The sequence below is a fragment of the Eurosta solidaginis genome, chromosome 5, assembly GCF_040869045.1.
Source record: "Eurosta solidaginis isolate ZX-2024a chromosome 5, ASM4086904v1, whole genome shotgun sequence".
NCBI lineage: Eukaryota > Metazoa > Arthropoda > Insecta > Diptera > Tephritidae > Eurosta > Eurosta solidaginis.
This window is the reverse complement of record NC_090323.1, coordinates 89446584-89473871: the sequence shown is the minus strand read 5'-3', so window position 1 is coordinate 89473871 and position 27288 is coordinate 89446584. Positions and strand designations below refer to the sequence as shown.

Here is a 27288-nt window from a genome sequence, read left to right as displayed (position 1 = left end):
TTTGCGTGTTTGCTGGGTATTGGTATTGCAACTAAACACTTGGTCAAGTCACATTATAGTAACTGCATATTCATTTCCATTTGCCGACCTGGGAAGAGGGCCAATCGTATCTATTTGTATTGTGTCGAACGCTTTTGTGGGCGTTTCGGTTATAATCATTGGCTCTTTCAAGTTTTTTATTATTTTATTTTTATTACAGTGAACGCTTTTTTTGATATATTTTCTGATATCGTTTTTCATTCCCTTCCAGTAATATTTTTGTTTTATTTTATTTGTCATGCGATTTATTCCTGGGTGGCCACCAAAAACAGGATCGTCATGAAATTTGTGAAGAATTTCTTTAATTTTTCTATTATTTGTCACATGCATAACTTCTTGTGTTAATGCTATAATCAGATTTTTGAGAATTTTGGTACCAATTTCTTTAAATGTGTCTACCCGGGTATAATTATTCTTAAACAATTGGTCTCCTCAGGACAACTGTATTTTTCTAATTCCTAAATTGCGGCTTCTTTCATAAGCCTGGCAAAGAATTGACCTAAGTCAATCTTCGCCTCAACAATTAGATTTTCTATATTAATTTCGGCACAAATTTTGTTTCCTTTTTTGAAACATAATTTCGGAGGATCGAAAACGAGCTGGACTAGTCTTTTTTCTTCACATTCATTTAGTGCTTCAAATATGATTGGGTTCTCTTTGTGACTTTTTATTTCTTCATTTTTACTACTGGAATCTTTATTGTTATAATTTTTGTTAGTTTCCGATCTAGTCGTAACTTTTAATATTTTACATGCTTCTACCGATATTTGTTTTAGGTATTTAATATCTATGCGTGATAATGCGTCGGCTCCATAGTTTTCTTTACCTACCGTATACTCCACCTCGAAATCATATTCTTCCAGATCTAATCTGATTCGAGTTAACTTTGAGGATGGATTGTTCATAGAAAATAAAAATGTTAAGGATCTGTGGTCTGTTTTGACTAAAAGTTTTCTACCGTAAATGTATGGTCTAAAGTATGTTATGGCCCAATGAATGGCCTATGGCTAATTCTTTCTCAATTGTTGCTTTGTTAATTTCTCCTTTAGTAAATGACCTTGATGCATAGGAAATTGGCAATTGTTTTCCTTCATACTCTTGGCTTAATACTGCTCCGCAAGCATATCCACTTGCGTCAGTGGTTATACAAAATTGTTTATTGAAATCAGGATATTGTAGGATATTAGGGCTTATTAACGCAGCTTTCAAATAGTCAAAGGATTTTTTGCAATCCTCTGTCCAGTCGAAAACTATATTTTTCTTGCAAAGTCTTGTTATTATTCTAGAATATTCTGCAAAATTTGGAATAAATCTTCTGTAATAATTGCAAAATGCGATGAATCTTTTCACCTCATCCGCATTTTTAGGTGTTGGGAAATTTTTAACAATTTCGAATTTATTGGGGTCTGGCAAAATTCCTTTGCTTGTGCATTTATGACCAAGGTCTTGGTTGAAAAATAAACATTTATCCGGATGTAATTTTAAATTATATTTTCTACAAGTTGCGAAAGCATCTCGTAAATTTTTAATCATATGATTTTCGGAGCATCCCAATACGACTAAATCGTCCATGTATAGGAATGCTTGTGAAGGTTTTAAGCCTGCAAATGCTAATGTCATCATTCTTTGGAATGAGTTCGGTGCTACTTTAAGGACATACGGTGATCTTTTAAAGCGATAAGTACCATTATCTGCTGTAAAATTTGTGATATCTCTCGATTCTTCGCTGAGTTCAATCTGGTGAAATCCAGACATTAAATCTAAGCATGACAAATATTTAGCTCTTCCTAATTGATCTAGTATGTCATCATTTCTTGGTAAAGGGAATTTATCTGCGTTAAATTTTGTTTTTATCTGTCTGTACAACCTTTCTCCATCCTTCTTCTTGGATACTCGGGAGTGACTTTTTCGGTACTAATAAAATTGGACTATTAAATTCTCAGATTGAAGGTTCTATTATGTCATCTTTAATTAATTTATTTACTTGTTTATTAATTTCACTTTTATGAGCTTCTGGTATTCTATAATTTTTTACGTAGACTGGGTTATTGTCTTTCATATGAAGTTTTTGTTTTTAAAAATTATTAGTGGTAATTGATTCTCTTTCCAATGAAAAAATGTCAATGAATTCTGCACATAATGCATTAAGTGATTTATTTGCAAAGTTTGGAAAATTTTTATTTAATCTTTCTAATTTTTCCTTATTGTTGGCCTCATTTTCGAGTTTTTTATTTTTAACTATTGTATAATCATTCAAATTTTCTTTACGTATATTAAAATCTTGAAGCGTTGCATTTTTATTTGTTGTATTTATAATTCTAACAAATGTTTGTTTTGAATTTGCTTGCGTGCTTCCAATAAAAATACCTTCAGACAATTCTTGTTGTGGGATTAGTAAATCTGAATTGTTATTTTCTATGTGAATTTGTCTAACTACTTCTGATCGTGCGGGAATTGAAATACTATTGATTGTTGTTTTGTTAGTCATCTGAATTATTATGTTTTCTGGTTAGTCATATGGTCTTAATATTAGAGTGTCTCCTTCTGTTTGATAATCCAAAATGCAGTTTTATTTTTTAATGAAATCTAATCCTAATATTCCATCGCATGGGATTGGGAAATTGTCTTCTACTACGTGAAATTTGTGTCTAACTGGAAAATATGTAGCTATTAAAGTGTAAATTGAAAATATATAATTTTTTATTTATTGAGGTGGAGTTTTTTGGTTTTTCTGTTATGTAACATTTCGGACTTTCTGTTGTTATTGCGGGTATCTCCTCGCGATCCGAAATTTCGACCAGATCTTTGGTTATTTTGTCTGTTATTATTATTATAGGTAGTTAAAGAACGTCTATAATTTCCTTTATAATTATTGTTTTGGTAACTCCTGCGGAAGTTACCTCGGAACGGATTTTGTTGGCGAATATGTAGTATTGAATTTGGATTTCCAGTTACTTCTGTGCAACTGTTAGTGAAATTTGATATGGCTTCGTTCATTGTTGTGAACGTTCTAGCTTGCTTGTTTTCACCTTTTCGTTGGAGCTGTTTTTACACATAGCTTTCACAGCTGAATGTGTAGCATACTTGGTTGCTAACCCTGGTGTCAGATATGTAAGCGCCTTCCAACGATTTTGTGAGCCTTTCAATTTCAGCAGTGTATTGGTTTGCCGTTTTACTACGTTGTTGGACGTTCAGGAGTTTTGCTGTCAAAACTTCAACTGATTCACCTTTAACGGCTGTTTTTAATTTTTGTTTTATTGCTTCGATTGAACTTTCGGTGCTTAATAGGTTTCTGGCTGTTCTTTTCAGCTTGATTTTTATCATCGAAACTGCTATAGCTTCATGGGTATCCTTAATTTGTTCTAAGATATCCAAGGCATCTAAGAAGCTATTCAAGTTCTCAGCTTTACCCTCGAATTCTGGCAGAACTGACGAAGCAGTCTTTAAAAATTCGACTATTGTTTGTGGCATTTTATCGCTTTCTGTTTGAGAATTTTTATCAGTAATTTTAATTTTTGGGGCTTCCCCTAAATTGTGTTGAGTGTCTGGTAATAAGATAGCAAAATCTATTTCTATTTCCTTTTTAAATGATGTTCGGACTAACGCCTCAATGTTATATCTACTCAGTGAGGATATCAATTTATCCCTGACACTGGAAAAAATTTGTTGTGCTTCTATCTGATGTTTAGCTGTTAAATTGCTATATACCTTTGTATGATTTTTCCTATATTGTTTAACGACTGTAATATTGTCGTGAGGTGTTTCAACACAGTAAATCTTAGTATGTTTGTGTTTTTTTTTGATACACTTATAAGATTTTTCCGCCAAGGTCTTCTCTTCTACAAGCGTGTTCAGAATGGTTTCCCATTTCTCAATTGGGGTATGTATTTGTACTTTAGAATTAGAATTTGTCTAGACCATCTGCTCGGGTTATTTATCTTTTCTTTAAGAATTTATTTTGCGCTGAGTATAATTTGAGAAAAAAATTTAGGCAAGTGCAAATTGTTAATATTATCAACAAGATTTTGATAAATTTTAATGCTTCACTATAGTCAACGACCTGAATGGAATTAATTACGTTTGCATTGGGTTCTTCTACTTTGGATTCTTTACCTCCCATTGTAAAAATTTTGTTATTCCTTTTTTTAATTTGCTTTCTATGCCATTTTGGGCTTAAAAAATTTTTTCTGTTTTTGAAAACATCAGTAAACATTTAAAAAAAAATGTTTTTCACATTTAAGGAGTTTTATGAACTAAATAAAAAATAACTTACCAATTCTGCTTGGCTGGTCCTCCACGATTTTTCCTTCTTTCTAGCTTGCTGGATCCCTTGTTTATTCCACTTTGTTATGCGTTGGTTTTGGTGGCGGTAGTGCAATACATTTCAACTGAAGGTATACCCATTACGTGGACATATGTAGTAGATGCAAAGGGTTATCATCCAACTGGTGATCATAAAAAGGATCTCTTATTTATTCTATTTCGTTATGCGTCGGTGGAGGCCTTTTTGGTGGCGGTAGTGCAATACATTTCAATGGAAGGTATACCCATTGCGTGGACAAATGTGGCAGATGCAAACGGTTATCATCCAACTGGTTATCCTAAACCCTAGTTACTGGAACAAGTGTTGTTTAGTTTGCTAATATGATGATGAGGATGCCATTGATAAGGCAGGGTGCTAATTTAGGCAGGATGCCAATAATGATGTGGGATGCCAATAATAAAGCAGGATGCCAATTTAGGCAGGATCGCCATATAATGATGGGAATAAAAAGTAATTGGATTTGGTGTAGTGCCCATTTAGCGGCACCAGACGGAATTAAGTTCTTTATTCAAAAGTTGTTTCTTTTATACAAAATTTCTATGAGCTAAAATACTTACTTACACTAAAGTGGCAATTACCCACCGACGTGTGTCGCACGTACGGACGTTTGTCGTACGAAACACGTTTGACCGAACCCTCAAGCCCGTAGGAATCAATGTGTGCGTCTGTGTACATGTACATAACATATTTGTGAGTTATTGTTTACAGATAAGCACTGTTGGCATTGACCATTTTGCATGCATGCTTATGGAAACATCAACTTTTTCCAATTTAATTTTTGATGTTGTAAAAGGTTGGAATTAATATTAAATAAATATAAATAGATTACATATTTACAATCTGCACTTTTACATAATTATCTCGAATTATTTTCACAATTGTTTTTGCATAAAAATGCAAACGGTCAAAAATTAGCGCACAAAAGTTTACTAGGCAACTCTGTCTAGTGAGAGAGCGATCAGCTGACACGTTCTTACGGAAAAAATCAAAATTGTTTTGATTTCTACGTTCCGGGCTATTAACGTACGGGCGTTGCACGTTGGTGAGTTTTCGTTTACATTGCACACTCATAAGATAGGTCGTGTCAGCTGACACGTTTTTGGTACGTACGTTCGTGAGTAACTGCCGCATGATACTTACAAACTATGTCTATAACACACATATAGATTCAGTTCAGTTCCCTGGGAACTGCATTCTAAGTATAAATAAAGTTAGCTGTGGAATCTGCAACGCAAACACAAATGAATCATGTTAATAATTTGTATACAGGAAAAGGCTTGGTGCGAGCAAGCTCCAAACAGTAGCATACCAAGGTTCAGGTTACCAGATGATGCACGGTGTAAAAAATATATGTTTGTACAAATGAATTAATGTGTCAATAGAATCTCAGGCCGTACCAAAGCGAGTCAAAATATATATAAAATATATGTATGTGTCAATGCATTTTAAGACATTCAAAACGGATTGAAATATATGTTTGTACAAATGAGTGAATAACTTAATGAGTGAATGCTACAAAATAATTTATATCGTCTGCAGTTGTATCACTTGAGAAACGGGGCACAAAGATAGCTTTTCTTGGAGGAACAACTGTAAGTTTTCTTCCAATCGTTATTTCCGCATTATTAGGGCTTGGTAAATTATGAGTTACTGGAGCAATCAAAGTTGTCCTATCTTCTGAAACGCTGGGTCGTAACAGCTGATTTCCAAAGTTATGGACGAAATAGGAGCAGATGAGTTCGACGGCATCATCGTTAACGCCGTCGAAGAAGGTTCAGGTGGTGGGGGATACCCCTGATTAACATCGTTGTCAAGGCTAGGGGTAGAGACAGGATTAGGTAAAGCAAAAGATATTGAGTTCAAGGAAGAAACCGGAATAGGTACACTAGGAGCAGAAGAGGTTGAATTCGAGCTTTTTAAAAAAAAAAAAAATTAAATGTAAATATAAATTTGAATATGGTTACTTTCGAATAGGGTTAAAAACAAAATCAAGAAGTTTGAGAGCCACTGATATATCAAAGAAAAATATAAGCAATTTAGAGGCACTGGATTATTAGCTTTAAAACAGCAAAAGCACAATGACGGCTGGAACCCACAGAATGCACGCAAACAGCTGTTCCTAGAACAAAAAATAAAGAAGCAAAAAAATACAAAAAAATTAATGCAGCACACGAATGAAGATATATGAACGTATGTATGTGTATTCTTGTGGAATACAAATGCAAAAAAAAAAAACAAAAAATTTATAAATTTAAAATCACTAAATTAGCAAAATAACTTCCCAAATGCAGGATTTTACTTCACCACAATGCACAGAATTATATAATGAACTATACTTAACAAAATATTTGGTATCACGGCACTTACATGATTTAAAATAAGAATATAAACTTAGACAACGAGAAAAGCGACCACCCACAGCAAAAGCAACGACAAAAACGATTATAATCAATTAATTTTACCTTAACCCACAACGGTATTGCCCCACGTGTTGGGCGTCATCTATTTGCAATGATTTTTCCTCACTCTTACCGAGCAAGGTTTTCATAGAAGTTTTGGGAAAGTTTATGTCGGGCGGGGCCCTTTTACAAAACTAGCAATCAGTCGGCTTGGGGGGACTTACCACATTACTTCAGGAAAATAACGTAAACTTTTACCATTACATAGTATACTCCTTTAATACCTTCAATAAATCAAAATTTTCTTAACGCTAAGTACATCAAAGGTGAAAACCTGCCTTGCTTAAACCCGCTACACAGTTTAAACTACTTTAATTATAATAAAGTGGAGCTTACATAGATTATTTCTCTTTTTTTTCAGTTGAAATACAAAATCTTTTTTAACAATTCATGGTAACCTACTTCCTGCCTAAGCTTTTCACTCTAAGGTTTGGCTAAACTAATTTTATTGACTGGACACCCTAAGGTGTATAGCATGTAGGAATTAAATCAACAAATTTACCTATCTACAATGGTAGAGGTTTACATAGGCATTTCCAAACTTACATGCTAGTTATACACATAAGAATGTATACATATTCTAAAAATATTTCATAATCATTTGGAGATAGAGCACCAGAGTAGCTTGAGACTAACTTTTATAGCAACCATACTTTAACAAGTCGCAAGCCATAACAATTATGTCACAAGGGATGTGATTAAAATGGGAAAGAAAATATCATGATACTTTTTTACTCTGCAATCGTCACAAGTGGGATAGGTTGTATGTAAATATGCATAATGAATGAAAGAATGAAATGTGCAGCGAGAGTATGTATGCTAACAAAAAAAATGGTAAGCAAAACAATTAAAAAACTTACATGTTTTTTTTTTGTCTCGAGCAATGACATCAGCAGGCTCCTGGTGAGAGTGTCGTGGAAGATTGTATATCTCTCTTAAGCTGTGAAATAATTAGTACATTCTTTTGTGTTTGGTTTGTCTCACTAAACAAATACTCTCTCCCACTCTTACGATGTACTTTTGTATAGGGGGACTCATGTAACCTTATAAAGTGTGTAAACGTATAAATTTATCTAGTGCGTAAACGAGCTGTGAAATTTTGCATGAAAAATCATATATAAATTGTATAAATTTGTATAAATTTACGCGCACATTTCATTGTGTAAACGCGGTAAACTCAAAAGAATGCAACCTTGCAGACCATACAGCAGGCATTTTCATCATAAATCTCCAACATCAGCAAGTAATTTACAAGTATATTGTCACGGATATTAGCATCGCTAAGTTATACCATCACTAAGGCGATGCTAAGGCCACGATAAGCAGTATTTACGTCAATAATCAAATCATGTATACACATATATAAGGCAGCCGAAAGATGTCACACACAGATGCATTTACTTATACGCCTATGTGTGCGCGAGAGACTGTAAACTACAAATATTCACATCAATAATTCAATCATTATGTATCTACATAAACGAATAAATAATTGCGTCTACACATATGTACGTATACGAGCAGCGGAGCGGCAATGCACAAACACATGCATATATCTTATCTGAGTTGTCACAAGAGAGAGCAATAATTTGTGCACGTAGTTGTGGCTGGCGATTTTGTAGCCGAAACTAACTAGTAAGTTCTGGAAATCGAAGAGCCTAGAAGTATGCAGCGTATACTATAAAAGCGGAACAGCCGAGTAAGAAGTAATTCAGTTTGAGTTGAGCTATCAATCAGTTTGCTTAAGCACGCGATCTGGCGGCCAATAGTAGAGTTTCATTTGAGTTATTAGTCAGTTTGGTTACTAAGCCAGCGAGTAGCAAAGTATAAGTGTTATTGTGAAGTACTTTAATAAAGGCCATTTTTCCACTATTCAATATTGGAGTTATTTATTCAACAGTTTAGTGATTCGAACTTAGCAGAGGATTGCAAATAAGAGGATTTGAAAGTGAATTCGTTACAATTGGTGTCAGAAGAGGAATTGTTGAATAAATTCCAGCATACAACAAGGACATGGCAAAGTTCAGTGAATTGAAGATCCAGCAACTGAAAAAGGAGTTGGAGAACCGTGGATTAAATACAACTGGCAATAAGATCGAACTTCAAGCACGACTACGAGAGGTAATGGAATCGCAAGGAATTGATGTGGACGAGTTTGTCTTTTATCCTGATGGGGACGAGACAACAACAAATATTGAAGAGAAAAACGAAACATCCCAGACAGTCACGAGCAAAGATTTGAACATGATATTGGCTGCAATAACTGCTCAAACATCGACAGTAACATCCAAGATAGAAGCACAGGAGGCACGCATTTCAGAAATGTCGTCACCAAAGTCATCTCAACTGGAATCGCAGGAGACACGCATAACATCGAAGATTGAAGCACAAGAAACGCGTATGTCAGAAATGTCGACACAGATTACATCCAAGATGGAAACTCAGCTGGAATCGCAGGAGAACCGTATAACAGCGAAGATTGAAGCCCAAGAGACACGTATAACATCAAAGATTGAAGCACAAGAAACACGGATATCCGAAATGTCGGCGCAAATTTCAGCACAGATATCATCGCAGATCTCTGCTCAACTGGAAGAGCAAGAAGAACGTATTTCCTCGAAGTTGCAGGCGCAATGTACAAAAATGTTACAGTTTGAAGAAAAAATCGAGGCCGAGGTGGATGCTTTGAGAGGACGTATCGAGCAGTTGCAACTAAATTGCCCAGCAGTTTCAACGAGTAATCCAATGGTAAAAACACCATCCTTTGACGGCTCTGTTCCTTTCCAGGTCTTTAAGCTACAATTTGAGAAGACCGCAACAGTGAACAACTGGAATGCGGAAGATAAAGTTGCTGCATTGTTCGTGGCATTGAAGGGGCCAGCAACGGAAATCCTACAGACGATTCCCGAAGGAGAGCGGAACAATTATGAAGCATTGATGGCTGCTGTAGAACGACGTTATGGAAGCGAGCATAGAAAACAGATATTCCAAATTGAATTGCAAAACCGCTACCAAAAAGCAAATGAGACATTGCAGGAGTTTGCTTCAGATGTTGAAAGGTTGGCTCATCTCGCAAATGCGGACGCACCCGTGGAATACACCGAGAGGGTAAAAATCAAGAGTTTTATAAATGGCATACGAGACGTGGAAACGAAGCGAGCTACATACGCAAACCCAAAACTGACATTTGCTGAAACGGTATCACATGCATTGACTCAGGAAACGGCCTCACTATTGAGTAAACCAGCATACAAAGCTCATCGTGTGGAAATGGAAAGACCAGATTGGGTAGACACAATTTTGGAAGCACTGAAGGGATCACAACAGAAAAATGCCGGAGTGATTAAATGTTTCAAGTGCGGCAACCTAGGTCGTATTGCACGACATTGCAGCACCGGTTCCAATAGCTCCAACAATGTGGGTGGCCGTAAACGCAGAGCTGAAGGAGATGAGCAAATCTCCAAGTCCACTCAATCGTTAAACTAAAGCGAGTCAGCCGCAAGGGGCGACAGCTGTCTCCCTCAATTGAATGTCCCATAATCTCTATCTCACAAATTGGAAGAAGGTCAAACAATCTTACTGTCGGAGGACATGTGGATGGAAAGGAACGTTTACTGACTGTAGATACGGCTGCATCTCATTCCATCATTCGAGCGGATTTAGTCAACAAGAAGATAAGACCATTGCATGGAGCAAGATTGCGTACAGCCACTGGAGAAGACAGCACGGTTCTAGGAGAAGTATCATGTGAAGTCGCAATTGGGAACGTCACGGTAGTACACAATTTTATAGTGGCAGAGATTGTTGATGAAATCATAATTGGAGTGGACTTCTTAATCGACCAGGGCATCAAGATTGACACGCAAAGCAAGACGATGCGATATAAGAACATGGATGTACCACTTAATTTCGGCTACGAGAGAGGCTACAGCAGTAAACGAGTGCTGGTGGAAGAGAGTCAGCGAATACCACCAAAATCCGAAGCAGTCATCTGGGCAAAGGTTGATGGAGATTGTGGGACAAACAAATTGTGGGTTGTCGAAGCAGCCAACAAATCAGCACTGAACATACTTGTAGGAAAAACCCTGGCTATGACAAAACAAGATGGACGTATTCCGGTAAGAGTACTCAATGAGTTCAAGTCACCACTCAAGCTGACCAAAGGAGCTATTTTGGGAAGATGCCAAGAGGCTAAAGTAGTTATTAACTGTGAACAGCTCCAGGAACACGTTTCAACTAGTAATACTGATCTTTCAAATGACATCACGGCATGGACACAGGGGCTAGAGGAAGCATATCAGAGTAAGGCAAAACAACTGCTCCTAAAGTACGCGAACATATTTGACCAGGATGGTTCCAAACCAGGCCGCACCAATGTTGTGAAACATCAAATTGACACTGGAGATGCGAGGCCGATCCGTCAAGCTCCACGTAGTGTTCCACTGGCGAAGCGGGAAGTTGTGAGTCAAATCATACAAGAAATGAGCGACAGCGGCGTCATCGAACCATCAGCTATTCCATGGAGCTCACCGGTAGTACTTGTAAAGAAGAAGGATAGAAAAATGAGGTTTTGCGTGGACTACCGGAAGTTGAATGACGTAACGAAAAAGGATAGCTACCCATTGCCAAGAATTGAGGACACTCTGGACTCGCTATTTGGTACGAAATGGTTTTCCACGCTGGATTTGAAAAGCGGCTACTGGCAAGTTGAAGTGAAGGAGGAAGATAAAGAGAAAACAGCCTTCAGTGTGGGTGATGGTCTTTGGCAATTTACAGTGATGCCTTTTGGACTTTGTAATGCACCAGCTACTTTTGAGAGACTCATGGACCAGGTATTGAAAGGACTACATTGGAAAACATGCTTGTTGTACCTGGACGACATCATCGTATTGGGCAAGAACTTTTATGAACATCTTAAAAACTTAGATGAAGTTTTCCAGAGAATAGCTGGCGCTGGTCTGAAGTTAAGTCCCAAAAAAGGAAGTAAATTATTTGGGTCACAAGGTAACGACAGAAGGTATCCGTACAGCGAATGAAAAGATAGAGGCAGTAAAGGATTGGCCAAGACCACAGAATCTGCATGAATTGAGAAGTTTCCTTGGGCTGTGCACATATTACCGCCGATTTGTACCAAATTTTACCAGCGTAGCCCATAGTCTCCACGAGCTAACAAGAAAAAATAAAGCTTTTGAATGGAAGAAGGAGCAAGAAGTAGCTTTCCAAACATTGAAAGAGCGTTTGTGCACTGCCCCAATGTTGGCATATCCGATTCCAGGAGCAACATTTATTCTAGATACAGATGCGAGCGTATATGCTATAGGAGGCGTTTTATCACAACTGGTCGATGGACAGGAGAAGGTAGTTGCATATTACAGCCGTTCGATTGGAAAACCAGAGAGGAACTACTGCGTTACGCGGAGAGAGCTGTTGGCATTGGTAGAGTGCATTAAACATTTTCACAAATACCTCTACGGCCAGCGATTCCGTGTCAGGACAGATCACGCAGCTTTAAAATGGCTTCTGCAGTTCCGTAATCCGGAAGGATAATTGGCGCGATGGATCGAGCGTCTCGAAAGCTATAACTTTTCCATTGAGCATCGAAAAGGTAGTACCCATGGAAATGCTGATGCAATGTCACGAAGACCATGTAGTTTGGAATGCAAGCACTGTTTAAAAGCCGAGGCTAAAGAAGACATTATAGATGTCCGGCTAATGACTATAACATGTACAGATGAATGGGACAAGGAACACCTAAGAAAGTGACAGCTAGAAGATGCAGATCTGTCACGTGTTATGCAAGGGCTCGAACGAAATGAAAGACCAAACAGAGAAGAGATGTCAGCAGAGAGTCACATTGCGAAGTCATATTGGGCACAGTGGAACAGTTTAGAATTGATATCCGGTTGCCTTCATCGAGTATGGGAGAGTGAGGATGGTAAATACAAGAATAAACTGATAGTTGTTCCCAGAAAGAGGATTCCTGACGTGCTCAGTGAGCTGCATAATGGTCCAAGCGGAGGTCATCTTGGAATCACGAAGACGCTCGAGAAGATTAAACAGAGATTCTATTGGGTTGGTTGCCGTCAGTCGGTCACTGAGTGGATTGCGAACTGCGAGGTTTGCAGCAGAGCGAAAGGGCCCAGAACACGAAGTCATGGCCAGATGAAGCAATATAACTCAGGTGCGCCATTTGAAAGGATCGCTATGGATGTCGCCGGTCCATTTCCTACTAGCAACGGCGGAAACAAACATGTACTGGTAGTTATGGATTATTTCAGCAAATGGCCACAGGTATACCCAATCCCAAATCAAGAAGCGGAAACGGTAGCAGAAGTGTTTATAAACAATTGGGTTGCAAGGTATGGTGTACCAATGGAGTTACATTCTGACCAAGGCAGGAATTTCGAATCAGCTGTGTTCCAGGAAATGTGTAAGCATTCGAAAAACACGGACAACTGCATTGCATCTTCAATCCGATGGTATGGTAGAACGATTCAATAGAACATTGGAGGAGCACTTAAGGAAAGTAGTAGACAAGTACCATAAAGAATGGGATACCCGCATACCATTATTCTTGATGGCTTACCGATCAGCCGTGCATGAGACAACGGGCCAAACCCCTTCAAAAGTAATTTTTGGCAATAAACTTAGACTGCCAGCTGATTTGAAGTTTGGGATAGATGCCAATGCGGAGAGAAATGTCAGGAAATCCACTAATGATTTGGAAGAAGAGCTAAGAGAAATACATGATCTGCTAAGGCAACGAACAAAGATTATGAGTGACAAGATGAAAGCCAGATATGATAAAGCAATTAATTCAGAAGGTTTTCAGGAAGGAGATTTGGTGCTGTTATACAACCCGCAACGTAAAAAAGGTTTGTCCCCGAAATTGCAGTGTAATTTGGAAGGCCCATACGAAGTTGTAAAACGGATCAACGATGTAGTGTACCGCATACAAACCATCGGTAAACCACGAACCAAAATGAAAGTGGTCCATTTGGAAAGGTTGGCAACATTTAGATGGAGAGATTTGTCTGACCGGGGCGATCAGACTTAGGTGGAGGGCAGTGTCACGGATATTAGCATCGCTAAGTTATACCATCACTAAGGCGATGCTAAGGCCACGATAAGAAGTATTTACGTCAATAATCAAATCATGTATACACATATATAAGGCAGCCGAAAGATGTCACACACTGATGCATTTACTTATACGCCTATGTATGCGCGAGAGACTGTAAACTACAAACATTCACATCAATAATTCAATCATTATGTATCTACATAAACGAATAAATAATTGCGTCTACACATATGTACGTATACGAGCAGCGGAGCGGCAATGCACAAACACATACATATATCTTATCTGAGTTGTCACAAGAGAGAGCAATAATTTGTGCACGTAGTTGTGGCTGGCGATTTTTTAGCCGAAACTAACTAGTAAGTTCTGGAAATCGAAGAGCCTAGAAGTATGCAGCGTAAACTATAAAAGCGGAGCAGGCGAGTAAGAAGTAATTCAGTTTGAGTTGAGCTATCAATCAGTTTGCTTAAGCACGCGATCTGGCGGCCAATAGTAGAGTTTCATTTGAGTTATTAATCAGTTTGATTATTAAGCCAGCGAGTAGCAAAGTATAAGTGTTATTGTGAAGTACTTTAATAAAGGCCATTTTTCCATCATTCAATATTGGAGTTATTTATTCAACAGTTTAGTGATTCGAACTTAGCAGAAGATTGCAAATAAGAGGATTTGCAAGTGAATTCGTTACAATATCTTAGTAAAGACGTTTTAGTTTTGATTTTTTACTTAATCTTGGCATTTTTTAATTTGTATAACAATCAAAAATTTTTTTTTTCCAATAATACAGCACATATGTATACATCATATGTATGTATATGAATGTAAAATAAATATTTGTTAACATATAATGAAAAATATAAAATAGCAAAAAAAAACTAGAATTTTTAATATTATGCAAATTGAGATTTCGTCCAATTATAAAGCTATTTTAGGAAATTTTTCAACAGCTGAGATCAATCTGTTAAAACTGGCAAACGTACATCTTCGCCATAATTTACTAATGAAACATAATTACTTTGGCTGGAACTTTATTTACATTCCGGATTATAGTAATTGGGGAGCTAGAACGCTTCTGCAATATCTGTTTTCCTTGAATGGTAACAGGTTTATATATGTATAAAGAAGTCTGTTTTTGTATTGGCTTCAATATAAGATAAGGTGGTGGTGTATTCACTAGTGAATTTGGGGCATTTGGACTTGCAGGTGGAGTGTTAATGTATGAAAATGTACTTTGAAAAACATAATTACCGGAACTGGCTTGATCACCAAATATAAAATCAGTCATTTTGTTTAGCGAAAATCCGGTTCGATTGCTACTTTTCGGTATTAAGAAGAATTGTATGCCTTCTTTTCCAAAATGCTATTGATTTGTTTTGTCTATTTTTACTTTGACGCCCGTCTGTCGATTATAGCTGTGCCCTCCGTTCTGCTTCTTCTTTTGAGGCTTCTTTGTTTCGAACACGTTTTACGTCATAAGAGCAATAGCAATTTGCTGGGCATTCAATTTAACTTACATCACGAGGTGGAACTATTCAATATTTTTTTGATACTCCGGATTCTTTTAGTTAATTTAATAATTTTTACATGAGGGCTTGTGAAAAATGTAATACTTTTGCTTTGACAAAAGCACCACGCATTGACCACTCAACTCACATTAAACGATCTGCTTCAACGCCAACTTCAAAAAAGGAAATACTCTCGCCAGCGGAAGTGTGAGGTTGCTCTTTTTTGTGCAGGTGTTTTGACATCTCTCCACTGTCAAGTTGACAAAATTCACAATTAATGCAGTATCGCTATTAGGGTTACCATCAAATGCATAGAATATTACTAAGCTTTAGATTGGACTTTTACTGTTTCATAAGTCGCGCTCACACAGCAGGTTTTTATGTAAGTATTGCACTGAAAGACCTGAGAAAGGCGATGAGTTTAGCATGGCATTACAGAAAAAGTAGCTTCTGTAATTTTTTCACCACAAATATTACATATAAGTCTTATTGGCTCACTAAATCGACTGTTACAAATTATTACCTTTTAAATAGTTTCGCACGTAAACAAACTATTTATTTTCTTACATTTTCTTCAAGTTGTTTACTCTTTACGTGTTTTTGCTTTTAAATATGGCGAAATATTTATTTCAGTGATACCATGGCTCAACTACCAACAGCTCCCTGCAGCTTGACTGCTCCATATTCTCTTGCTCCGGGAAGGTATCGAACCCAATCCGGATCCCCCGGTTCTGAGAAATGGTTTTGCTAACTCTGCCGGAAAAGAATCTTTTTAGGACGGTCATACTCTGTTCAGTGCGTCTCGTGTAAGGGATGGTTGCATCGGGCAGGTTTTTCCGGGCTTTATCCCAAAACCCGTCGTCGACGTAACTTTTATAAATCTTTTGGCGCTCCTTGCTGTTCACGCCCAATGGCGTTCCGTAGTCAACGCCTTAGCCCCCCCCCCCCCCCCCCCACTACCTTCCAGCAGCCCCGCTGCTCAGCAACCCACAACAAGTACCTGCTCGCGCCCCACTGCGACAAGAACTCAAACGGCTGCTACTATTATCCCCGTAGTAGAGTCGGAAGCAATACTGAGCATCAGCCATTGCCCCCGTCTTCTTCCCGCCTCTTTTCCGGCAGCAATCGTGTAGGCCACGGAAACAGACTCTTAGTCCCAACCTCCCTTTGCACCGTTTGCCAGCACAGAATATAAATGTCTGCGACATCCGCCCATTTCAGCTCCTGCCTTGGACGGTGCCACTTTCCTAGATGTGCTGGTCTCTGCTACGGCAACCCCCCGACGGGTTTCATTGCTCCATGTTGCCAGGTCGCAAGCCCAAATACACCGGGTACCCCAATGCTTACCCAAGGACGTCCAGTCCCAGGGCCACAACAGCAGTTGCTTTCTAGCCTTGCACAACCGATGCGTAGTCACCCATCACTTACTCCTAGAGTGACGACGTCTCCCCCGTTACACCTCAGAATTCTGCAATTGAACTGTAATGGATTAACTGGGAAGATCACGGAGATAGTCGATTTCATGGAGCGGCACAACATCCGCATCGCTGCGATTCAAGAGACTAAACGCACAGCAAGATCTGCTCTGCAGACCTGTTCTGGATATAATGTCCACAGAAAAGATCGTGAGAGCGGAAATGGAGGCGGCCTCGCGTTTATTACACACCACTCTGTGCAATATCAATATTTGGTCCCGACATTGGCCGCAGGGACAGTGTCTTAGAACGTCAAGGCTTATCTGTCCGGTCAGGCGATGCAAACCTAGAAATCATCAACATCTACATCCCTCTCACCACCTGTTACCCCAGTGGGTACCGCCCTAACATCAGCGCCTTACTCACTGGCAATAATCGCATTATTTTAGGCGACTTCAATGACCACCACGATTTAGGCATTCAAACTTGCAGGCAGACAGTATGGGTGAGATATTGGCGGAACAAATAGAAGAAACGACGTTCTGCACAATAAGCGGAGATGCCCCCACACGTATGGTAGGAAGCTGTCACAGTTCGCCGGATATATCTATCGTGAGCGGAGGACTTGTAAACTGCGTCAACTGGCAGCCGATGGTAACATTAGCATCCGACCACCTGCCTATACTAATTTCGCTCGAGCGTACCGCCGACTTCATTGTCACAGAAAATCGCACTTTCAAAAACTTTAAAAAGGGAAAGTGGGACGAATACAAATCATTTACAGACAACCGCTTTGCTGTCCTCCCAAACCCGACTGATGCTCGCCAAGGGGAGCGTGCTTTCCGCAAGGTCTTTTAATCCGCCTCGGCTCGCTTCATTCCCGCCGGTAAAATTCGAGAAATTCGGCCTCACTTTCCGCCGGAGGCCGCAAGTTTAGCTAGAGAACGTAACCTTATAAGACAGCTCGATCCCGGCGACCCCCAAATAAGGGATATAAACCAACACATCAGATTGCTTGTGGATGAACACAAGCGGGCGAAATGGGAGGAGCACCTAAGCAGCTGTAACCTCTCTGCCGGTGTAGGTAAACTCTGGTCCACGGTAAAGTCTCTATCGAATCCGTCTAAGCACAATGACAAAATTTCCATTGCCTTTGGCGATAAAGTGCTGTCGGATGCCAAAAAATGTGCGAGAGCTTTCTGCCGACAATATATTATGCATTCTACGGTCGACAAAGATAAACGGAGGGCCAACAGACACGCACATAATTATAAATTCAGCGCGTCGCCAATTACCATCACCGCCAAAGAGGTTGAGGATGCCATCGGTCATGCTAAACCATCCAAAGCAGTGGGCCCAGACGGCATAGCCATGCCGATGCTTATAAGCCTAGGAAATATTTAGCGCATGTCTTCAACCTGTCTCTTTCCACCTTTATCATTCCCGAAAAATGGAAAATGGCCAAGGTGGTGATTTAGTCGGTGATAATGCTAGGTTTCGCGTGGCGAAAAAACTGGAGAGATCAGGGAGGTAGCCGTTTATTCGGTTGCAAAGCTCATCGATCTTTGGGCCCGGGCCTGTGGCCACTATAGTGCAGTCATGGGATTCAAGGGGTTGTGTAGCGCAATATATAGCTTCTCCAACCCAATTGTCAACCTCACCTTCGAGCGGTGAATCCCGTTTCACTAACAGACGAGGCTCTGGCGACCCCAAGCTCCTCATGGAACTTGGGGGTGGGGAGGGAGGGATGGCCTGAAGGTTGAATGTGGCCATATAAATCGTTCCCGAGATGGTCGGGCCAGCACCTTAATGGTGCTGTGTTACCGGAGCGTATCGGATCTGTATCCGGAAAAGGACCATCACATCGATAACTCTCCAAAGCCTTCGGGGAGCAACCTAATCGCTACAACAACAACAACAACAACATAGTGCAGTCATCGGCGTAAGAAACTATAGTAACTCCTTCTGTTGGCGAAGGTAGTTTTGATATGTAAAAATTAAACAAAAGTGAGAATAGGACATCACACTGAGTCACCCCTTGTTTAATTCTTCTTGGCTTTGATATTTCGTTTCTGAATTGCACCGATGCCTGCCGACCACCCAGATAATTTGCGGTCCACCTTTTAAGACATGGGGGAAGGGTAGACCCTTCCAAGTCTTGCAGTAACGTGCCATGGTTGACCGTATCAAAAGCTTTTGATAGGTCTAGCGCTACGAGTACTGTTCTATGGTGGGGTTTCTGATTTAAACCACAATTTATCTGGCTGCTAATGGCATTTAGCGCGGTGGTGGTGCTATGGAGTTTTCTAAAGCCATGCTGATAACAGGCTAGCTGCAAATTTGCTTTGAAGTGTGGGAGCAAAATGGCTACAAGCGTCTTGGCTACTGGCGATAGGAGAGATATCGGGCGATATGACTCTCCTATGTTAACTGGCTTCCCAGGCTTTAGTAGCGGGACCACCTTGGCCATTTTCCATTTTTTGGGTATGAAAAAGGTGGAAAGAGACAGGTTGAAGACATGTGCTAAGTATTTGAAACCCTCTTTCCCTAGGCTTTTAAGCATCGGCATGGCTATTCCGTCTAGGCCCACTGCTTTGGATGGTTTGCATAATGTATTGTCGGCAGAAGGAGCTCGCGCATTTTTTCTCATCCAACAGCCAAAGGCGATGGAAACTTTGTCATTGTTCCTAGACGGATTTGATAGGGACTTTACAGTGGACCAAAGTTTACCTACACCGGCAGAGAGGTTACAACCGCTTAGGTGCTCCTCCCATTTCGCACGCTTGTGTTCATCCACAAGCAATCTGATGCGTTGGTGTATATCCCTTATTTGGGGGTCGCCGGGATCGGCTGTCTTATAAGGTCACGTTCTGTCGCTAAACTTGTGGCCTCTGCCGGGAAGTGGGGCCGAATTTCGGGATCTCTAAAGCACGCTGTAAAGGATTTGTATTCGTCCCACTTTCCTTTTTTAAAGTTGATGAAAAAGCGTTTTTCTGCGACGATGAAGTCGGCGAGACGCTCGAGCGAAATAAGTATAGGCAGGTGGTCGGATGCCAATGTTACCATCGGCTGCCAGTTGACGCAGTTTACGAGTTCTGCCTTCACGATTAAAATATCCGGCGAACTGTGACCATACGTGTGGGGGCATCTCCGTTTATAGTGCAGAACTTCGTTTCTTCTATTTGATCCGCTAACATCTCACCCCTTGTGTCCACCCGCAAGTTTGAATGCCATAGATCGTGATGGGCATTGAAATCGCCTAAGATAATGCGATTTTTTCCAGTGACAGCTTCCTACCATACGTTTGGGGGCGTCTCCGTTTATAGTGCAGAACGTCGTTTCTTCTATTTGATCCGCTAACATCTCACCCCTACTGTACACCCACAAGTTTGAATGCCATAGATCGTGATGGGCATTGAAATCGCCAAAGATAATGCGATTGTTTCCAGTGAGTACACCGCTGATATCAGGGCGGTATCCACTGGGGCAACAGGTGTGACAGGAGGGATGTAGATGTTGATGATTTCTAGATTTGCATCGCCCGACCGGACAGAAAATCCTTGACGTTCTAAAATATTGTCCCTGCGGTCGATGTCATCATTCGCGACGTCCCAAATGTCGTCCTACACCCCAAAATCTTAGGTGTGACGTTTGGTCAGGATCTACATTTTGGTGAGCACGCAGCTGCAATTGTTCCTACAATTCAGAGCCGTAATAAACTTCTCAAATCCCTTGCTGGCACAACTTGGGGAAAAGACAAAGAAACGCTCATTACCACATACAAAGCAATTGGCCAGCCGTTTGCGTACTACGCGTCCCCTATATGCCCACCAAGCCTAAAAACTACCCACTGGAAGAAGCTACAGGCCTGCCAAAATACTGCGCTCAGAACCGCCACAGGCTGTCTTCTTATTTCCCCAAAACACCATCTACATAATGAGGCGAGAATATTCCCCATCAGGGAGAGAAATGAGATGCTAACCAGTTCCTGTTGAATACCCAGAAAACTGGGCATCCCCACAGACATCTGATTGATGAGTCAGCACCGCCTAGGGACTTAAGGAGTCACCTTCGTAAGCATTTTGAGGAAATACGGCACCTGAGAATCAGCCGTATGAAGCAAAAAAACACAAGCAGGTCCTTGGTGAACTCCACAAACAGGCGTCGGACCTTTATGCCAGGAATTTCCCGGTGAATCCAGTACTCAGGGAACAGTACCCAAAACTTACTGAAGAGGAACGAATACTCCCCAGGGAAACGCGAGTCACTCTGGCTCAACTTCAGATTGATAGTGACAGTAACACAGATGATTTACAATCAACCCCGGCATCCCAAGTTAGCGCTGCAAATCAATTAACTGTAATAAACCGCGATTTACAACTGTTGAACCAATCACCAATTCCATCAAGAAGGTCAAAAGACAATCAATTTTTGTACAACAAACTAAAATATCTGAGAACTTGAAAAAGGATTTACTCTCTTCTACTAATGAAGAATCGATCGATGATGATGGTGAAAACTTTCGAGCTTTAATTAAAATGCTGTGTGACAAATTCAACGATAAAGAAACGGAAAAGTCTTTGAAAATACAAATATTAACATTATTACCAGAAAAATGGACTGAAAGGCGTATTTGTGAAACTATGAATTCATCAAGACATATGACAAGGCTAGCGAAAATGTTGGTTGAAGAAAAAGGTATACTTTCAACACCTGAATCGAAATCAGGTATATATAATGTAAAATTAATATTTGAAATACAATTGAAAATTCAATTACATCTTTTTTATAGAGAGGAAAATTAAAGATGAAGTAAAATTGAAAGTTCAAAATTTTTATAACGATGATGAGTACAGTGCTCTGATGCCAGGTACATGGTACAATTACCAGGTAGAAGCATAAGTGAAAATGCAACCCTCCCGTGTATTTTGTTGTTGCCGCTTGACCATAAACTGTCAATCGTTCTTTCAATTTTTTCTGTCAAAAGTGACGGAAGAAGAAAACTGACATGTATTTTGTTGTCAACAAAAAGTGATAATATAGATTTAATAAGCCAAAAATTTTCAAATTTAACAAATGCAGCGGAGAGAAGAACAAGCAGGAAGCAGAAACCAAATCCGAGGCGAAATCCAGAACAACGCCGTTCGCCTGTAAAACCAATACGTTTTGAAGTATCCGCCGCTGAGAGTGAAAATTTCAAGAACCAAAAGCGATCAAAAGATCTCGTACGGAAACGTTTGGTTCTGAAAGTGATTATTTTGTTGTTGAGACGACGCCAGCTAAACTTGTGGCACCCAAAATAACCGGTTCGGTGCAAACATCGTCGAAGTCTTCAGTATCTCTGTCCGGAGATATTTGCAGTTGAATTTGGCGATTTTAATGTGGTTGTTGTTGTGTTGTACCCACAAAAAAAATTGTGCAACACCGTGGCGGTAGCCACAGTTATACCACACACCCGGACTTGGCATGGCGTAGCCCAGGGTTATTTTTTACAAGCGCGGCCGAAGGCCGCCAACGCAGAAAGGTGTTCTGCGCAAAAATACTATGGATCCCACCCCCGTTTTCGGGGGGACCCGCGGGTCTTTTTTCGGTTTTTCGTTAATATCTTTTGAACGGGTAAAAAAAGTTAACTTCCGCTATCGAATTCTTGACCTAGACGTGAATACGCGTCTCTTGATACCTCACTCGAAAATTGTGGCCCAAATTTCGGTGCGTACCGTAAACTGCACTATTACCCATGAGTAAATGGCTGGGTAAGAAGAAACCTGAAGAATTAGTTAAATCGTCGAAAAATGCATCTAAAACTAGTAAATATTCGCAGGCGAAAGAAACTAAAGCAGCAGAGGCGTCGTAGACGTATTGTTTATTCAACACCCGAAGAAATTGCAGATAATGAACGCAGCGGAAAGGCAAAATTGAGATTTAATGAAAATATGGAGAATATATTCAAAGATTTAATAGAAGTGTCAAAAATGGTTGAAATCATTTTGAAATATTGTGAGTAGTACATATATTTGATTATTTATCATATTATGCCAATGAATATTAAATTTAGAATTTCGCTTTATAACAGATCACTGGATGATATGTCCGCTGATGAAATTTTAAATACCCTTCTTAATATAAGCATAAGCTGGATGAAGTTTTCCATAAGTTGCGCTCAAAGCCAAAAGTTACCGGTCATAATGGCATTAGTCATTATTTTGTTATTGAACTTATATACTATATAAAGCAATGTAAAATGATGCCCAAACTTGATGAAGTGTACGTAAAAACACAAAAGGCACTTCATTGGTATGCAAAATATTTCTATATTTCATTATACGACAAACTAACCTTTTTCTGGGCAATGGATTTTTTGAAGTTCGAACCCTTGGCTCTTCCAAATATGTATATCCTGTTTAATGTTTTTTAAAAAATTATCTGTCCTTTGATCCCTTATAAAACCAATCATATTAAAATAAGAAAGGCAGACCCCACCCAGATTTCACTTTTTTAATATTTTAGGGCTTTTGTCGGATATGACTTCGGTTCACCGAATTTCATGCGAACGTTCTGAGTTGCCCTGATCGAACCTTCCGGTCACCACCGGGCTAAGGGCCTCACTACATTCCCATGGTAGAACATTCCAGTCGTAAAAGACAACTAAAACACACAAGCCCTAAGATTCGAGGGGTGCAAAATGGGTTCTCTCGGCAGTCGGCCTCGTGCCTGAGCTTAGCGAATTCATATCCGAAAAGGACTCCCGTATCCATAACACCACTAACTTTTATTGTGGTTGTAGCAGTGCTTCGCCCAATCCAAAAGTTGCGATCACTCACACATCAATATCCTTTTACGGGAAACTTGGAGTTCGAGGAAATTTGCTAAGAGATAAGGGTGTAAGAGGCGTTGGTTCCACATTGTAATTGAAAAGATGGTTGGTGAGTTTAGTTGTTGTAGCGATAAACACTTTTGCTGCCGGCAATGTACTTGAGAATTTGTTAAGGTTGTGGGTCCTGATCGAACGTCACACCCAGTATTATTGTTTGTAGGTCAGTTGGTAACGTCATGCCATCGACATGGGTGTTCAATATTGCCGAAATTTGCCGCATACACGTTGTAAACAAGACCGCCGAGGATTTGGTTTAATTCTTCCAGGTTTTGATGTTAGGTTCCTGAACTGCACCGATGCCCGCCGACCACACATATAATTTGCAGTCCACCTTTTAGATTGAGCAGACACTTCAAAGTCTAGAGCCAACGTTCTGTGATTGACGTGTCAAAGGTCTTGATAAGTCTAGCGCTACGAGTACTGTTTTATAACCCTAGAATATCATACTTATTTTTAATACGTAAACATCATACTTCATAAGACATAAGACAAAACAGTTTAGCTTTTTAATATTATCTATACAAAAAATCAGCAAAAAAAAACATAATTTAAGGAGAAAAACTAAAAACAAAAACATGCGTCGTCGTTTCGACGAATTATGATATTCTAGGGATAATGGGGTCTTGGTTCATTTCGCAATTTATTTGTGTGTTGATGTCATTCAGAGCAGTGGTGGTAAGCAATTTTCGAAAGCCTTGCGGATGATTGGCAAGTCGTAGGCTTATGGTGAAATTACTACTGGCGATAGGAGAGAGTTCGGACGATATGAAACTCCTATGTTAGCTGGTTTTATTAGCGGTAGCACCCTCGCCAGTTTCAATTTGTGAGGCATTCAGGGACGGGCCTACTGCTTTAGATGATTTAGAATATTCGACGGCTTGTTGTTGTTGTTATAGCAGTGCTTCGCCCCATCCAATAGGAGCGACCGATCACATATTTTCATCAATATCCTCTAACGGGAGTCTAAGGAAAGTTGCTGTTTCAACAGGGGTGGACCATAGTGAGAGAGGTGTTAGAGGCGTTGGTTCTATATTACAATTGAGGAGATTGTTGGTGTTATGTGGGGACACATTGCAAGCAGGGTATACATTTTGTATGACGGGGTTGATTCTGGATAGGTAGGAGTTTAGCTTGTTACAGTATCCAGAACGAAGTTGAGCTAGAGTGACTCGCGTTTCCCTGGGGAGTGTGCGAACCTCTTCCGCAAGTTTTGGGTACTGTTCTTTGAGTACTGGATTCACCGGGCAATTCCTGGCATAAAGGTCCGACGCCTGTTTTTGGAGTTCACTGAGGACCTGCTTGTGTTTTTTGCTTCATACGGCTGAGTTCTCAGGTGCCGGATTACCTCATAATGCTTACGGAGATGACTCCTTAAGCTCCTAGGCGATGTTGGCTTGAGCCATCTTTAATGCGTACATAAAACGTTTAACCTTTTTTTTATATTTACAGTACTCTACGTTATTTGCCAATCCCTTAATGCCTGAGTGGCTGGTTCACATATTCACGGATAAGTACAATTTTTCGTATAACGAAGCTATTACGCGTTTAGAAGAACAAATACAATGGATGCAGATATGGGTGTAGAAGATCAGCAATGAGCCGCCTTATTGTATTATATGAATCCTGTTTATTGTTAATACCCACATAATATATGTCTATGAAAAATAAGTAGAAAAAAGTTTAAATTTTTAAGTCGCACATCTTATTTATTTAATTTTATTTATCAGTCTACAAATTAAACAATTATACAGACAATTTAAAGATATAATGGACGATATAAATAACATATTCAGTCATCAATTTTAAAATAATATTAAACATTATTTAATTAAACGCTTGATAATTTGAATTCAAAACTTAGAAGTAAGCAGAAGTTTAAAATGTTGTAAACGAATTCTTGTAAGTATCTCCAAACGACCTCGCTCAAAGTACTCATGAGGGAGCTGTTTGCCCAGTAGGGGGCACACGTGAATTTATGAACATGGCAACAATAGAGGAAATTAATAGTAGACAAAATTTATACAGAATAAATTTGAGTACATATGTACATATAAAGACAATGATCAAATCACAATTTTGCAAACAAGTTTCCAATAACTAGTACTTTCATATTTAAAATAGAGGGTTGAGCAGTATTACCACGGTTAGCGTTCTTGCTTCATTTCAAATTACAAATTTAATGTAGTTGAATGACATTTTTTAATACTGAGAAACAAGTCACAGGCTTCAAAATTATTGCAGTGTTTGTTAAAATCATGACATAAACAGCGAAGTGGTTCATGCATTTCATAATTCGATCTGCATGTAGCTTAAAAAAATTTAAAGAAAATGTCTAGATGGCCTAGTTGGAACGTTAAACTTTATTTCGCCAAGCAAAAATGGACTATTTATCGGCCCACTTATTAGTTGTACAATAAACCAGACCCCATGCATCTCCCTGCGGCTCTTTAACGTGGGCAACTGTAGTAGTTTTAACCGGTTGCAGTAGGGGGAAAGATTTTTGGAAGTATCCCATGTTAAGTGTTTTAAAGCAAAAAACAAAAATTGTTTCTGGACCATTCCAGCTTGTCAGAATGAACCTGATAACGTGGATTCCAAATTATTGAAGCGTATTCGAAAATAGGCCTGACCAATGATATAAAAACAGTTTTTGTAACGTATGGGTCATTGAATTCCTTAGACGAACGTTTAACGAAAGTCAAGTACCTTTAGCTCTATTGACGCAAGATTCAATATGAAATTTAAAATTCAGTTTTGGGTCCATTTTAACGCCTAGATCAATAAAGTTAGTCTTACATAATCGCCAAATAGCATAATCATGGGATTGACAGGACTTCCTTGTAATACACATGAACTTACACTTAGGGAGGTTTAGTGACAAGGCGTTTACATTACACCAATCAACTAGACTATTCAGATCCGCTTGATAGGCATTACCAGGTTGACATCATCAGCGTACATCAACGGCTTGCAGCACTTCAAAACACTTGGAAGGTCATTAATGAACAACAGGAACAAAACTGGACCAAAACTGTGGAACACCAGAAGTTACGTTAATGAACCGAGGCCAACAATTATTAAATATAACTGTTTGTTTTCTTTCCTTCAAATAAGAAGAAACCCAAGAGAAGAACAATGGAGGAAATCCTAACCGATTAAATTTGATTAAAAGTATGGAATGAGAAACTTTATCAAATACGTTACTAAAATAAATATAAATAATATCAACTTCATAATTAGTCTTAAAACTGTTGGATACAAAGATTGTAAACTCAAGCAAGTTCGACACGGTAGACTTACCCTCGATGTATTTTAATGCAACAAAAAAAGCTTACTATGTAGGAGGGCATGTTTTTCTTTCAATTATTTTTTGTTTGTGTTATCAATTTGGAGCTTCCTCACAAAATGTTTTTCTGAGACTAAAACTCATTTCCGTGTAAACATTAGATTGATATTTATTATTAATATGTTTACATACTTTTTGATTTCACAATAAATTTAAAATATCACAATTTCATTTCACAGAAAGAATTTTCAATGTATTAATTCGTAAAATGTTTGAAAAAACTGCGAAATATGAAATTTTCACAA

General features: G+C 39.2%; 1 long non-coding RNA gene across 3 annotated transcripts in view; it reads left to right on the top strand.

Annotated features, from left to right (window-relative positions):
- The window catches only part of LOC137252865 (uncharacterized), a 132535-nt gene extending 106848 nt beyond the window's left edge, over positions 1–25687 (top strand). For all 3 annotated transcript variants that reach the window (XR_010953673.1, XR_010953674.1, XR_010953676.1), the window contains one exon: positions 25147–25687. This is a non-coding gene — a long non-coding RNA (uncharacterized lncRNA). The remainder of the gene's footprint in view (positions 1–25146) is intronic.
- Positions 25688–27288: the final 1601 nt, after the last annotated feature.